Source organism: Erinaceus europaeus, chromosome 19 (genome assembly GCF_950295315.1).
Source record: "Erinaceus europaeus chromosome 19, mEriEur2.1, whole genome shotgun sequence".
Taxonomy (NCBI): domain Eukaryota; kingdom Metazoa; phylum Chordata; class Mammalia; order Eulipotyphla; family Erinaceidae; genus Erinaceus; species Erinaceus europaeus.
Window position 1 is genome coordinate 23,067,661 of NC_080180.1, and position 14,752 is coordinate 23,082,412.

Genomic DNA, 14,752 nt, shown 5'->3' on the forward strand with positions numbered 1-14,752 from the left:
CTGAGTCTCTGAGGTCCCAGGTTTAATCCCCAGCATCACAATAAACCACAGCTGAACAAGTGCTCTGGTCTCTCTCTCTCTCTCTCTCTCTCTCTCTCTTTCTCTTTGTATCCCTCTCCTGTTAAAATAAAATAAAATATTTTAAAAAGCAGTTATTGAGTCAACAATTACACAGTAGAGACGGGGGTCTGATGTGTTCAAATGAAAGACTTAGAAGTCAGAAATTTACCTGTTTGATTTTTTCCCTACAAACAAAATGCTGACTTCCTTAAATGGTAATAAAGCATTTGAAAAAAATATAGAGGAAATGATCTTGAGAAACCATTCTGATTCTTGAATACATTTTGAGACCTTGAGTGGCCTCACCACCTAAATGTTACGCTTCTGGATTCATAACCATGGTAAGCTTAAAAAAAAAAAAAAGGCTCAGGAACCTATGACTGTGACCTTATTTGGAAGAAGGCTTTTGCAAATATAATTAAAGATACTGAGATGAGGAAATTATCCTAGATTATTCAGTGGGACCCACGATTTAGTGACAGGTGTCCTCTAAGTGCAAGGCTGGGAGAGAATGAAGCAGCTGGAAGAGGAGAGAGACCATGTTGTCACAGAGGGGACACTGCACAATGCAGCTAGAGGAGGGAAGAAGAGCTTCTCCCTGGGGACCTCTAGCAGGAGGGTGGGCCCCCAACACCTGATTTCAGGCTTCTGCCTCCAGAGCCATGAGATTTAAAAAAAAAAAAAAAAACGCTATTGTTTTAAGTCACACAGTTCATGCTAATAGGTTGCAGCAACTCTAAGAAATTATTATTAGCACAGCAGAAAGTCATGCTTATGAGGACAGAAACAAAACTCTATAGTTTTTTCATTAATCTAATATTCATGCTCCCTTCTGTTAATAGCTCATCTAAGGGAGTCAGGCGTTAGCACAGCTGGTTAAGCGCAGGTGGTGCAAAGCGCAAGGGCCCGAATAAGGATCCCGGTTTGAGCCCCGGCTCCCCACCTGCAGGGGAGCTCACTTTACAGGCAGTGAAGCAGGTCTGCAGGTGTCTATCTTTCTCTCCCCCCTCTGTCTTCCCCTCCTCTCTCCATTTCTCTCTGTCCTATCCAATAACAACAATAATAACTACAACAATAAAACAAGGGAAACAAAAGGGAATAAATAAATATAAAAAAAAATTTTAGGGAGTCGGGCTGTAGCACAGCGGGTTAAGCGCAGGTGGTGCAAAGCACAAGGACCGGCATAAGGTCCTGGTTCGAACCCCGGCTCCTCACCTGCAGGGGAGTCCCTTCACAGGCGGTGAAGCAGGTCTGCAGGTGTCTATCTTTCTCTCCTCCTCTCTGTCTTCCCCTCCTCTCTCCATTTCTCTCTGTCCTATCCAACAGCGATGACAACAACAATAATAAAAAAAATTTAAATAGCTTGTCTAAAGGGTCAGCAAGACAGCTCACTTGGGTAGTGTGCTGTTTTGTCATACGTACTGCCTATATTTGTAGTCTCTGTCACTTCTTCTCTGTCTCTCTTCCTCTCCCCCCCCCCACACCTCTCTGCCTTCTGTGTCCCTGTATTAAAAAAAAAAAAAAGCTAGCTGAATAAAATGGATGGAACTGAAGGAAGGTGGTTATGCTAAGTGAAATAAGTAAAGAAGTGAGACAACCACCAGATGGTTTTGCTCATATGTGGAATACAGACAGCTAAAGTAAACAAAGTTGCAAAATAAATAGCACCCAAACCATCTCCTAGACTTTGAGAACTGAGAACTATGGTAGTTATGGGGAGGAGAAGGATATAGAATTTTGGTGGTGATAGAGGCTTGCACATACACATGTGTGTGAAATTATACCCCTCAAATCTTATAATCTTGGTGGCTCAGGAGGTGGTGCAGAGGATAAAGCCCTGGGCCCTTGAACATAATTCCATGGATTCAGTCCCCAGCATTGCATGTGCCAGAATGATGCTCTGGTTCTCTCTCCTTCTTTCTCAATAACAAAATGCCTTTAAAATAGTCTTATAAACACTGTTAACCACTAATAATAAAAATTACATATATATATCACCTGAGTTTCCTTTTGACAACTGCCCTTCTGCCACTGCTGTCCACATAGGACCTGGGGTGGCCCCACCTCCACCTCACCTGGATAGTGGGAGTTGTAATCAGCTGTGACTAACCTGACTCTATTCCACTGGCCAGTGTGATTGGTTCAGGTAAGAACATGTGACTTAAATGGGACCAATGATCTTCAAGGTTAAGAAGATTTCAGAATACTTGGAGAGAAGCTCTTTTCCCCTTGGATTTGAAGATGGCAGGAGTCGTTTCGGTGCTACTATGGTCTTCATTTGTGGGGGAGCCTGCCGAAAGGGAAGCCGGTATAAGATAACATCAATCAGAAGTTGCAAAGAGGCCAGGCATTCCTTACAGTCCATGAGTCCTAGAACTCTGCTCACCAGACAGAACAGGGTCTACTCTGGGAATCTCAACTCCCTTATTTGCTTCAACCAGTTAGTTTGGATTGGGTTCCTGTCCCTTAACAACTGAAAAAGTCCTGGTCCATACAAAGGTCACAATGACTTCTGTTCCTAGCCATTTCTTTGACTTAACCAGCATTTCTTTAGAAAATCTAATGAAATTAACACTGCATTTCTAGAAACTTGGTAATGGTAATTCTTCCTTCTCAAGAAATCCAGTTTTTGATTAAAAAAAGAAGAAAGTTGTGGTATATATACACAATGGAATACTACTCAGCTGTAAAAAAAATGGTGACTTCACCGTTTTCAGCTGATCTTGGATGGACCTTGAAAAAATCATGTTGAGTGAAATAAGTCAGAAACAGAAGGATGAATATGGGATGATCTCACTCTCAGGCAAAAGTTGAAAAACAAGATCAGAAAAGAAAACACAAGTAGAACCTGAAATGGAATTGGCGTATTGCACCAAAGTAAAAGACTCTGGGGTGGGTGGGTGGGGAGAATACAGGTCCAGGATGATAAATGACATAGTGGGGGTTGTATTGTTAAATGGGAAACTGGGGAATGTTTTGCATGTACAAACTATTGTATTTACTGTTGAATGTAAAACATTAATTCCCCAATAAAGAAATAAATTTAAAAAAAAAAAAGAAGAAGAAAGAGAGAGGAAGGGAAGGAGGGAGGATAGATAGGAAAAAGGAAAGAAGGAGGAGGGAAGACAGTATAATGGTTATGTCAAAGACTTTCATGCCTGAGGCTCTGAGGTCCCAGGTTCAATCCCCAGCACCACCATAAGCCAGAACTGAACAGTGTTCTGGTCTTTCTGTCTGTATCTCTCTCATTAACATAACATAAAATAAAAATATTAAAAAGAAAGAGAGAAAGGAAAGGAGGGAGGATCTTAGTGATCACTAAGCCAAAGTCTGCATCTACCACTCCCACCACCCCCCCACCAGAGGATACCAGAGGACTGGGGAAAAACACCCAGAGTGATGGCAAATTCAAAGTAGATTTGGGACCACAACTCAGACCTCCTGCAGGTCTGATTAGCTGAAAGCTCTCATTATCATTAAAACAGTCACATTATCACTAAAACAAATTTGGCTGAGAGACTGACATAGTTACAAGAAGATTATAAAAGATTCCTCTGGGAGTTGGGCAGTGTCGCAGCGGGTTAAGCGCACATGACACCAAGCGCAAGGACCAGAATGAGGATCCCGGTTCAAGCCCCCGGCTTCCCACCTGCAGGGGAGTCACTTCACAAGTGGTGAAGCAGGTCTGCAGGTGTCTGTCTTTCTCTCCCCCTCTCTGTCTTCCCCTCCTCTCTCCATTTCTCTCTCTGTCCTATCCAACAACAACAACATCAATAACCACAACAATGTTAAACAAGGGCAACAAAAGGGAATATAGATAGATAGATAGATAGATAGATAGATAGATAGATAGATAGATATAGATTCCTCTGCTCTATAACAGAATCACCACCACAGTAACTTTTATTGAGCTCTGGTATTTAATAGTTATGTTCACCTGCAGGCTAGGTCACCTGCCAATGTTGATTTTCTTCCAGGAACTAGGAAGCAAAGGAAGAGAAAATAAGTGCCTTGTCTGCTGGGACTGGCTGTCTGATTGTGTAGAAATGGAAAAGCCCAACATGATGACTTGCTGATTAAGTCATGCTTCTCTGAGGGCTTGAGTCAGGAGATTTTTGCTATAAAAAGTGTTATATTGGGAGTCGAGCGGTAGCACAGCGGGTTAAGTGCATGTGGCGCAAAGTGCAGGGACTGGAGGAAGAATCCCAGTTCGAGCCCCCGGCTCCCCGCCTGCAGGGGAGTCGCTTCACAGGCAGTGAAGCAGGTCTGCAGGTGTCTATCTTTCTCTCCTTCTCTCTGTCTTCCCCTCCTCTCTCCATTTCGCTCTGTCCTATCCAACGATGACATGAAGAACAACAATAATGACTACAACAATAAAACAAGGGCAACAAAAGGGAAAATAAATATGTTTTTAAAACAGTGTTATGTTAGTTTGTGCTAGTACTCAGAGGATTGTAAACTTCTATTTATTTCCCTATAGCCAGTTGAAATGAATTCTATTTGCCCCACAGATCTTAACCAAGTGCTTCCTGCAGGCCAGGAACTGATCTTGGTAAAGGAGATAGAGAGGTGAATAAAACAAAAAGTCCCTGCTCTACAGAGTCCTCATTAATAAACAGTCTTAAGAGAGGGTTATGGGGAGAGTAAAGAAGACAGAGTACCGTGACGTTGCTGTCACCTGTTCTGTGTAGGCTGGCTGGGAAGGGATTGTTGAGAAGGATGATGCTTGAACAAAGACTTGAAGGAAGTGAGATAGTGAGTTATGTGGGCTCTAGAAAAACATGTTTCAGGGTGAGAAAACAGCAGCTGCAAAGTTCCTTAGGCTGGAACATCTTTGAAGTATTTGAGAAATGACCAGGAGGCCACTGAAACTGAAGCACAGTGAACAAGGGCAAGGATAGTTAGAAGTGAGTATATTGTAAAGAAATTGCTTGGGGGAGTCAGGCGGTAGCACAGTGGGATAAGCGCAGGTGGCGCAAAGCACAAGGACCGGCATAAGGATCCCGGTTCGAACCCCGGCTCCCCACCTGCAGGGGAGTCGCTTCATAGGCGGTGAAGCAGGTCTGCAGGTGTCTATCTTTCTCTCCTCCTCCCCCTCCTCTCTCCATTTCTCTCTGTCCTATCCAACAATAACATCAATCACAACAACAAAACAACAAAAAAGGGAATAAATAAATACAAAAAAAATTGCTTTTAGTGTTCTGGTAGGTGGCGTAGTGGATAAGGCATTGGACCCTCAAGCATGAGGTTGTGAATTCAATTTCCAGCAGCACATGTACCAGAGTGCTGTCTGACTCTTTCTCTCCTCCTATCTTTCTCATTAATAAATAAATAAAATCTTTAAAAAATATAAAAAAAAGAAATTCTCAGTAGATGGGTAAAATACTGGAGCAAATGCAAACTGAATTATCTGAGTTGGATTTTCATGCCTTCACATTCTGAGCAGATCATTTTGACTGCTATTTGGAATAGAGAAGAAGCAGCTTCCAATCAGGAGGCTTCTGCAAAAGTAATTCAAGCAAGACACAGGGATGGCTTGATTGATGGTGCTGGCAGAGGGAGGTGGAGAGGTACTGAGAAACAGTCAGATTCTCGGTCCCTTTTGAAAATAGAACTAGCAGGGTTTGCTAGTAGATTATAATTGGGTTGTGAGAGGAAGAAAAAAGTCAAGTTGAATTCAAGGTATGAGTCCTAAGAGTCTGAAGGAAAGAGTTGCCATTGACTGAGACAGCAGAAGGCTGTGGGAATAACAGGCAGAGGGTTGAGGTGGGACTGAAAGTCAATTCTGAGCATGTGAAGTTAGAGATGCTGATTAAATCCCCAAGTAAAGACGCTAAGGATGTAGGTGTCTGGATAGAAAGACTAGATTCTATCCCAGGAATAGAGACAAACATTTGGTGTGTTTTAACCATCGGGTGGCATTAAAGCCACGAGCTGGCTGAGATCCCCAAGGAAATGCATGTAGGTGGCAGAGATCAATAGCAGAGAAATGGGGCATCCCGAATTTTAGAGGTCAAGCTAGTAAGCAGGAACCTGCACAGGAGCCTGAATAACAAGTGAGTAGTGAATAGGAGACAAGAGGCAGTAGTGTCCTGGAAGCAAGCCTTGAGCACATTCACATCCCTCACAAGGAGAAGGAATGTGCAAACGGTGCTTGTGTTTCTAGAAGGGCTGAGGTTAGGGTGGGTGCTGTCTGAGCAGGAAGCGACTTGCACTCCTGTGTGAGAGGGGGGAGAGCCAGCTCAGGTTATTTTTAAGTGGGTCTGAGAAGGGGCCTGGGAAGATGATGGTTTGGGCTAATGAGCCCTTGCTGGCTGTTAAGAAGTGTGCCTACAATGTGCTTCCTTCAGCTCCATCTCTCAAAGTCTGGCTGGCTTCTCCTGGGAATGCTGCCAGCCCAAGATGGCTGGCTGGCTTCTCCTGCCAGGACAGTGTCATAGGGCAGAGAACTGGCAGCTCCCCAGAGGGGGAGGGGAGGGATGAAATTGTCAGTCATCAGCTGGGGCAGGAGATGTGGGCTGGGTGGAGCCAGGCAGAATGGCCTTGTAGTCAACCTGCTGATGTTTCTTCTCCAGGTCTCTTGAATCTACAGCTTAAGCAGAGCTTTTTCTGAGCTGACTGTACTGTCCGGACTGGGGGAGGCAGGGGATTCTAGAAAATGGCAGCTGGTGCTGACTGTGGCATTTCCTGGATCCAATACAGCACTTTGGTCCAGATTATTTTAATAAATTTAGAAGGCAGCATTATACCTCTATCACTATTAAAATTTAAAAAATAGGGGGCTGGGTGGTGGCATACTTGGTTAAGCACATATATTACCAAGAGCAGGGTTCAAGCCCCTCCTCCCCACCTGCAGGGGGTCTGCCTCACAGGTGGTAGTGCAGGTCTCCAAGTGCCTATCTTTCTTTCCCTCTCTCTATCTCCTCAGCCTCTCTCAATTTCTTTTTGTCCCATTATATATATTAGAAGGAAAAAATGGTTGTTAGAAGTAGTGGATTCACAGTGCCAGCCCCGAGCCCCAACGATAATCCTAGTGGCAGTTAAATAAATGTGTGTGTGTGTGTGTGTGTGTGTGTGTGCGGGTTAAGTGCACATGCTACAATGCACATGGACCTGAGTTTGAGCCCCTAGTCTTCACAAGCAGTAAAACAGTGCTGCAAGTGTCTCTTTTTCTCTCTCCCTATCTCCCCCCTTCCATATAGATTTCTCTCTGTCTCTATCCAATAAATAAATAATCTTTTTAATGTAGCTTCAGCCAACCAGTGTCCTCTCCTCCCACCTCTGCTACGCAGCAATCTGCTAGTACTCTACACTTACCAAAGACTATGTATGACCCTGGTTCAGCTTCTTTTTTTTTCCACCTGCTCGTTATCCTCCTCTTATTTTGGAGAAGGGGGGTTTCAGTGCTAATGTGAATGAGATCCAATATACTGACCTCACAATAACTCTATTCCAAGAAATTACTTACACCGCTCATATTTACTCCAATATGGAAAACACAAACTTTGAAAAATTTCACTGGGGGGCTGGGAAAGTATCTCAGGGATACAGTGCCTGCTTTGCATACAAGAAGGCCTGGGTTCAGTCCTCGATAATATATGAAAGAAACAAAGGCAAAGTGAGTAGAACTCCATGGAAAGTGGAGTTGTACTGTTCTCTCTATCTCACTTTCATAAAATAACAAAGTTGAATTAAAATTCAAGCCAAGGCTGTGGACCAGTGTTAAAACACAACAAATTTGAATTTAATCTCTAGGACTATATAAAAAGCATGTAAAGATCAAGACAGAAAGTGCCAGGTGGTGGCACATCTGGTTGAATGCACACGTTATAATGTGCAAGGACCCAAGTTCAAGCACACAGTCCCCACTTGCAGGGGAAAAGCTTTGTGAGTAGTAAAGCAATGCTGCATATGTCTCTCTGTTTCTCTCTCTCTATTCCTCCCCTCAATTTCTGGCTGTTTCTATCCAATAAATAAATATCAATAATAAATTTTTAATTAAAAAGAAATCTAACTCCTTTAAAAAAAAAATCCAGACAAAGAAGGAGGGCCTCTTTATCTCCTCCTGCAATAATGGCAAGTCTATACCAAAATGTGGAACAATCTACACAGAAATGCATCTGAACCCCATATGAACAAGCTTCTATTACAAGAATCAAGAGATCAGTATTAAAACAGTGAAGAGAGAGAGGTCCTCTCCCCAAAAGAAACTCCATCATGTGACATTCTGCAACTAGGAAGATATCTCTAAGGCAATGACTTAATATAGGGATGAGTGGGGCAGACTGTAACAAACTCCTAGCACCCTAATATCCTATTATAATCCCATACTTACAACACTGTAACAAGAAGCAAGAAACTATAAACTGATCAGGAATCACAGCAGGCATCTTCCTGAAGACATCTGCAACCTTGAAAACATCTGCAACTTTGATCACATCTGCAACCTTGCTGACATCAGGGTTGATAGACGCCATATTGGAATTTCATATCCATAGTAACAGCTCTTGGTTGCAGATACTGGGAAGAAAGCTCCACCCAGCATAGAAAGTAATTGACTGGGCTGGGGATTAAGAAATATTTATCTCTGCAGCAAGAGACAATAAAAGACTAACATTTCAGGTGGGGGAAGAAAAGAAATATTTATCAACAGTGCTAGGTAGGGGAGATGCTAAAAAGACTTTTCTAAAAAGAAAATATTTAAATTTGAGCAAAGCCTTAACCCTGAGTACCTTCATTTCAGTCTCTATATCATCTGAATCTTCACTATATTTCTACCCACCTGTCTCTGTTTATTCTTACCTTTGTGTTTTACTGAGAAGTATTTGGCATGTTGGTCTCTTCTTCAGTAATAAAGTCTTTCTCTGGGACTTCATGACACCACATTCTACTGCTTCATCTTTCACTTCACTGGCTATGCCTTCTCAGCCTCTTGGGCAACTACTCCTCTACTTATCCTCAAAATATTATGTTGTATGCTTTACATTGGGTTCTAGTTCTCCCCCGCCAAGAGAATTGGATCAGTGCAGTTAGTTTTCGCGGGCTGGCTTGGCCCCGCCCCAAGGAACCCCGAGAGAGGGTTCCTGAGTTCCAGAGTTTCAGAGTTTCAGAGTTCGAGAGTTGAAGAGTTGCAGAGTTCCTGAGTTCCAGAGTAAGAGAGAGTGCTTGCACCGCCGCAAAGAGACAGCAGAGTTCTGTTTGGTGATTAGTTTGGTTTAGTTAATGAGTCGTTGTTCCTGAATAAAGAAATACAGCTTCCCTGCCCAGCCGTTGTCTCCGCGTCTCTGTTACCCGCCCGTGAAGCTAGTCCGGCCAGCTAGAGCCTACGAATTTTAACAACAATATTAAGAGTAGGGAGTCAGGCAGCAGTGTAGTGGGTTAAGCGCACATGGAGCGAAGCGCAAGGACAGATGTAAGGATTCCAATTTGAGCCTCTGGCTCCCCACCTGCAGGGGAGTCACTTCACAGGTAGTGAAGCAGGTCTGCAGGTGTCTATCTTTCTCTCCCCCTCTCTGTCTTTCCCTTCTGTCTTCATTTCTCTCTGTCCTATCAAACAACTACAACAATAAAACAACAAGGGCAACAAAAGGGGATAAATATATAAATATAAAAAAATGTTAAGAGTATCCCAATTCCATCCCTGGTCCAATTATATATTCTACTTATATATTCTCCTTAGGCAGCTTCTCCATTTGTCTTAAATACCATGTAAATTCTGCAACTAAACGTTCTATTTATTTATTTATTTATAAAAAAGGAAACATTGACAAAACCATAGGATAAGAGGGGTACAACTTCGCACAATTCCCACCACCAGAACTCTGTATCCCATCCCCTCCCCTGATAGCTTTCCTATTCTTTAACCCTCTAGTATAGCTACAGGCCCTTTGAAATATAACTAAAATATGCCTACTAGCTATTTACAAAATGGAGACACCCCCCCAACTCTTAATCTGCATTATTCCAGCCTTTAGGTCCATAACTGGTCAACAATTGGTTTGGCTTTGTATGTTAACTCTCTTTTCAGCCACCAGGTTCCAGATGCTAGCAGGATGCAACCAGACTTCTCTGGACAGACAACCCCACCAATGTGACTTGGAGTTCCGCTTCCCCAGAGCCTTTCCTCACTAGGGAAAGACAGAGACAGGCTGGAAGTATGAATTGACCTGTCAATGCACTTGTTCAGCAAGGAAGCAATTACAGAAGCCAGACCTTCCACCTTCTGCATCCCACAATGATCTTGGGTCCATACTCCCAGGGGTTTATTTATTTTTAATGAAAGAGAGGTAGACAGACCAGAACACCGCACAGCTCTGGTTATGGTAGTGCTGGAAACTGAACCTGGGACCTCAGACTCTCAGGCATGAATGCTTTTTTGCATAACCATTATGCTGTCTCCCCAGTCCAACTCCCAGATTTCTACCTGAACTTATTATCGCCCTAGTGCAGAGGCCTGCACCACTAGGGAAAGACAGAAATAGACTGGGACTATAGATCAACCTGCCAAAATCCATGTCCAGTGGAGAAGCAATTACAGAAGCCAGATCTTCCACCTTTTGCACCCCATAAGAATTTTGGTCCATATACCCAGAGGGGTAAAGAAAAGAGAAGTTTCCAATGGAGGGCATAGGGTATGGAACTCTGGTGGTGGGAACTGTATGGAATTATACCCCTGCTATCTTGCAGTCTTGTTAATAATTATTAACTCACTATTAAACTCATATATATATATATACACATATATCCCTGGCGCTTCAGTATCTAATTGTAAATTAAGTTCTTTCTTTTTTTTCCCTCCAGGATTATTACTGAGGCCTAGTGCCTACAGAACAATTCTACCTCTCCCAGTGGTCTGCTTTATTTCTTTTTCTTTGAGAGATAGTGAAAAAGAAATAGCAAGAAGGAGACACAACTGCAGCACAGCTCCACCACTTGCAAAACTTACCTTCTGCATGTGGGGACTGGAGTCTTGAACCCAGGTCCTCACACATGATTATGTGAGCACTCTCCCAGGTACACCACTATCCAGTCCCCCAGCCAAGTCCTATATTAGGAACTGGGCCCACTTTACTACTGAAAATATAACTTTTTAGGAGTTTATAGTTCACAGAAAAATAGATGCATAAATTTTACCTATTTTTAAAAATTTATTTTATTCATTTCATATGTAGACAGAGAGAATCACATGAGGAGAGAGAAGCCATGTTACTGTGCTCAAAGACCTGGGTTCAAGTCCCCATTTCCCACTTGTGAGAGGAAGTTTCACAAGAGGTGAAGCAGTGCTACATGGGGGCTCAGGCTCTCTCTCTCTCTCTCTCTCTCTCTCACTCTCTCTCTTTCTCTCTCTCTCTCTCCATCCTCCTTCCCTCTCAATTTCTCTCTGTCATATCAGGAACAAAAACAAAAATTTAAAAGCAAAAAAGGAGAAGAGGAAGAAGGAGGAGGTGGAGAAGGAGCAGGAGGAGGAGGAAAACAAAAAGGGCTGAGGAGACAGCATAAGCATGCAATAGATTCTCATGCCTGAGGTTCTGAGGTCCCAGGCTCAGTAACCCCCACACCACCATAAGCCAGAGCTGAATAGTGAGTGCTTTGAAAAAAACACATAGAAAGGAAAGGTTAGAAGTATGTGCATGGCCCCAACTTTGAGCACAGCCCCTACCACATTGAAGGAAATTTTTTTTTAATTTCTTTATTGGGGAATCAATGTTTTACATTCAACAGTAAATACAATAGTTTGTACATGCATAACATTCCCCACTTTCCCATATAACAATGCAACCCCACCAGGTCCTCTGTCATCCCTCTTGGACCTGTATTCTCTCCACCCACCCACTCCAGAGTCTTTTACTTTGGTGCAATACACCAATTACATTTCAGGTTCTACTTGTGTTTGGTGATTCTCTCTCCCTCTCTCTCCATCTCCCTCTCTCTCCATCTCCCTCTCTCTTTCTCCCTCTCCTTCTCCCCCTCCCTGTCTCCTTCTCTCCTTCTTCCTATCTCTCTCCCTCTCCCTTTCTCCCTCCTCTCCCTCTCCCCCCCCACACCTCTATCTAAAGGAGGAGGAACAAAAGTAGGGCAGAAGGGGTGGGAGGGGAGGAGGAGGAAGACAAAAGTGAAAAGATGATAAGGGCTGGGTGGTGGCGCACATGGCTGAGCGCACACATTACAGTGCACAAGGACCCAGATTCGAGCCCCCGGTCCCCACCTGCAGGGGGAAATCTTTGCGAGTGGTGAAGTAGGGCTGCAGGTGTCTCTCTGCCTCTCTCCTTCTCTATCACCCCTTCCCTCTCAATTTCTGGTGGTCTCTATCCAATAAATAAAGAAATAAGGAGAATTTAAAAATCTTTTTAAAAAGTAATAAGATGGAAGGAGGGGTTTCTGGGATCAAAGTGTTGGTCCAAGCTATTCATAGGAACTCTCTAAACTTCCATGTCATTTTCAGCTCAGTGAAATTGTCCCCGAACTATTTTTTGGCATATGAATCCTGACTCTTTTCACCAAGCCCATCCATGTTTTCTCTCCTCATTGGGAATTATGTTATAAAGTCTCCTTTTGGGTGACCAATGTTACTGTTTCCTACAAATGGAAAAGATACTAAAAAAGGTCAGCTACCCATGAAAAGTAGTACTTTCAGGGCGGGTGGTGGTGCATCTGGCTGAGTGCACATGTTACAATGTGTAAGGCCCTGGACCCCACCTGCAGGGGGAAAGCTTTGCAAGTGGTGAAGCAGTGCTGCAGGTATCTCTCTTTCTCTCCTTTTCTATCTCTCCCTTCCTCTCAATTTCTGGCTATCTCTATCCAATAACTAAAGATAATTTTTAAAAATCATATATACATAAAAAGAAAAGTAGTACTTTCGCAAACCCTTCCACCAACCTGCTCTTCCTCTGAGGCTTCCTATCTCAATAAATGGCACCACCTTCCTCCTTGTCACCTAGAATAATAAAGCTAATTTGTTTGTAATTTCCTCTTCTCCTACACAGCCACAGGGTCTAACCAACTACTACGTCTCCATGATCCAATCTAACCATCTCTATCCAATCTAACCATCCTTCTGGTTGAGGTCACCCTTTTATACTGAAAATTTGCACACCAAGAACTGTGTACTTGTTCTCCCTATTCTAGTTTGTTCTCCATTCAATTCATCCAACAATGACCCAGGAACTATGTCTAACCATGCAGCTCCTTTGGTGACTTGTCATTTTATGTACTAGAGAATGAAACAGAACAATATTCTCAGCATGCAAACAGAAGCATACCTTGTAAGATATAGTTAGTACATATACAAATATGTAATTGTGTGTGCATTATATATAATATACATTATGTGCACAAATATATGTATGGAATACATGTAACATTTGTGCAATTTATCATTCATAAAATAATGTATACTTGTATGTTAAATAAATATTTATGTTAGACGTGACCACATTTACTTATACTAATATGTCATATATAAATATTAGCTAAAGCAATACTAGAATGAATTAAAACTATACAGTTAAGCATTATAACAGTCACTAAATTAAAATAAAGACATATAGCTGATAGGGCAGTGGGTAGATAGTATAATGGCTGTGCAAAGAGACTCTCCTGCCTGAGGCTTCAAAGTCCTAGGTTCAACCCCCTGCACCACCATAAACCAGAGCTGAGTAGTGCCCTGATATATATATATATATATATATATATATATATATATATATATATATGATATACCAAATGTGAAGGTAACACAAACACCATCAATCCAGTGGTCCAGGAGGTGGCACAGTGGATAAAACATTGGATAAAGTAAGTGTGAGGTCCTGAGTTCATTCCCCTGTATCAATATGTATCAGAATTATGCTCTGTTTCTCTTTCTCCTTCTCTCCTATCTCTCATTAAAAAATAAATAAAATGGGAGTCAGGAGGTAGCACAGTGGGTTAAGCGCAGGTGGCACAAAGCGCAAGGACCCATGTAAGGATCCTGGTTTGAGCCCCCAGCTCCCCACCTGTAGGGGAGTCGCTTCACAAGCGGTAAAGCAGGTCTGCAGGTGTCTGTCTTTCTTTCCTCCTCTCTGTCTCCCCTCCTCTCTCCATTTCTCTCTGTCTTATCCAACAACAACAACAATAACTATAACAATAAAACAAGGGCAACAAAATGGAATAAATAAATAAATAAATAAATAAATATTTTTATAAATAAATAAATAAAATATTTTTAAAACATCACTCCAAAAGAAGTCCAGGAAAGGAGTGGGAAAAAAGAGCATACATCAAACAAACAAACAAAAAAACAAGATAGCAGATTTAAAACCAGGTCTGTTGATAACTACAATGAGTGGAAATCATCTGTTTTCCATCTACACCATGCCTCGGCCTCCCGCAAGCTTAATGTGCAGCTTGACGATACGAGAATCCGGCATGAAGCCCAGCCAGTCTATCTTGGCGTTACTCTCGATTGCACCCTGTCATTTCATGAACATCTCATAAAAACTGCAGCAAAGGTGGGCATGAGGAATAACATCATTGCAAGACTGGCCAGCTCCTCATGGGGCGCGAGCGCTTCCACACTACGATCATCATCTCTGGCATTATGCTATTCCACTGCAGAATACTGTGCCCCAGTATGGTTCCGTAGCCCCCATGTCCACTTGGTCGATTCCAAATTATATTCCTCCATGAGGATCATTTCTGGAACCATCCGTTC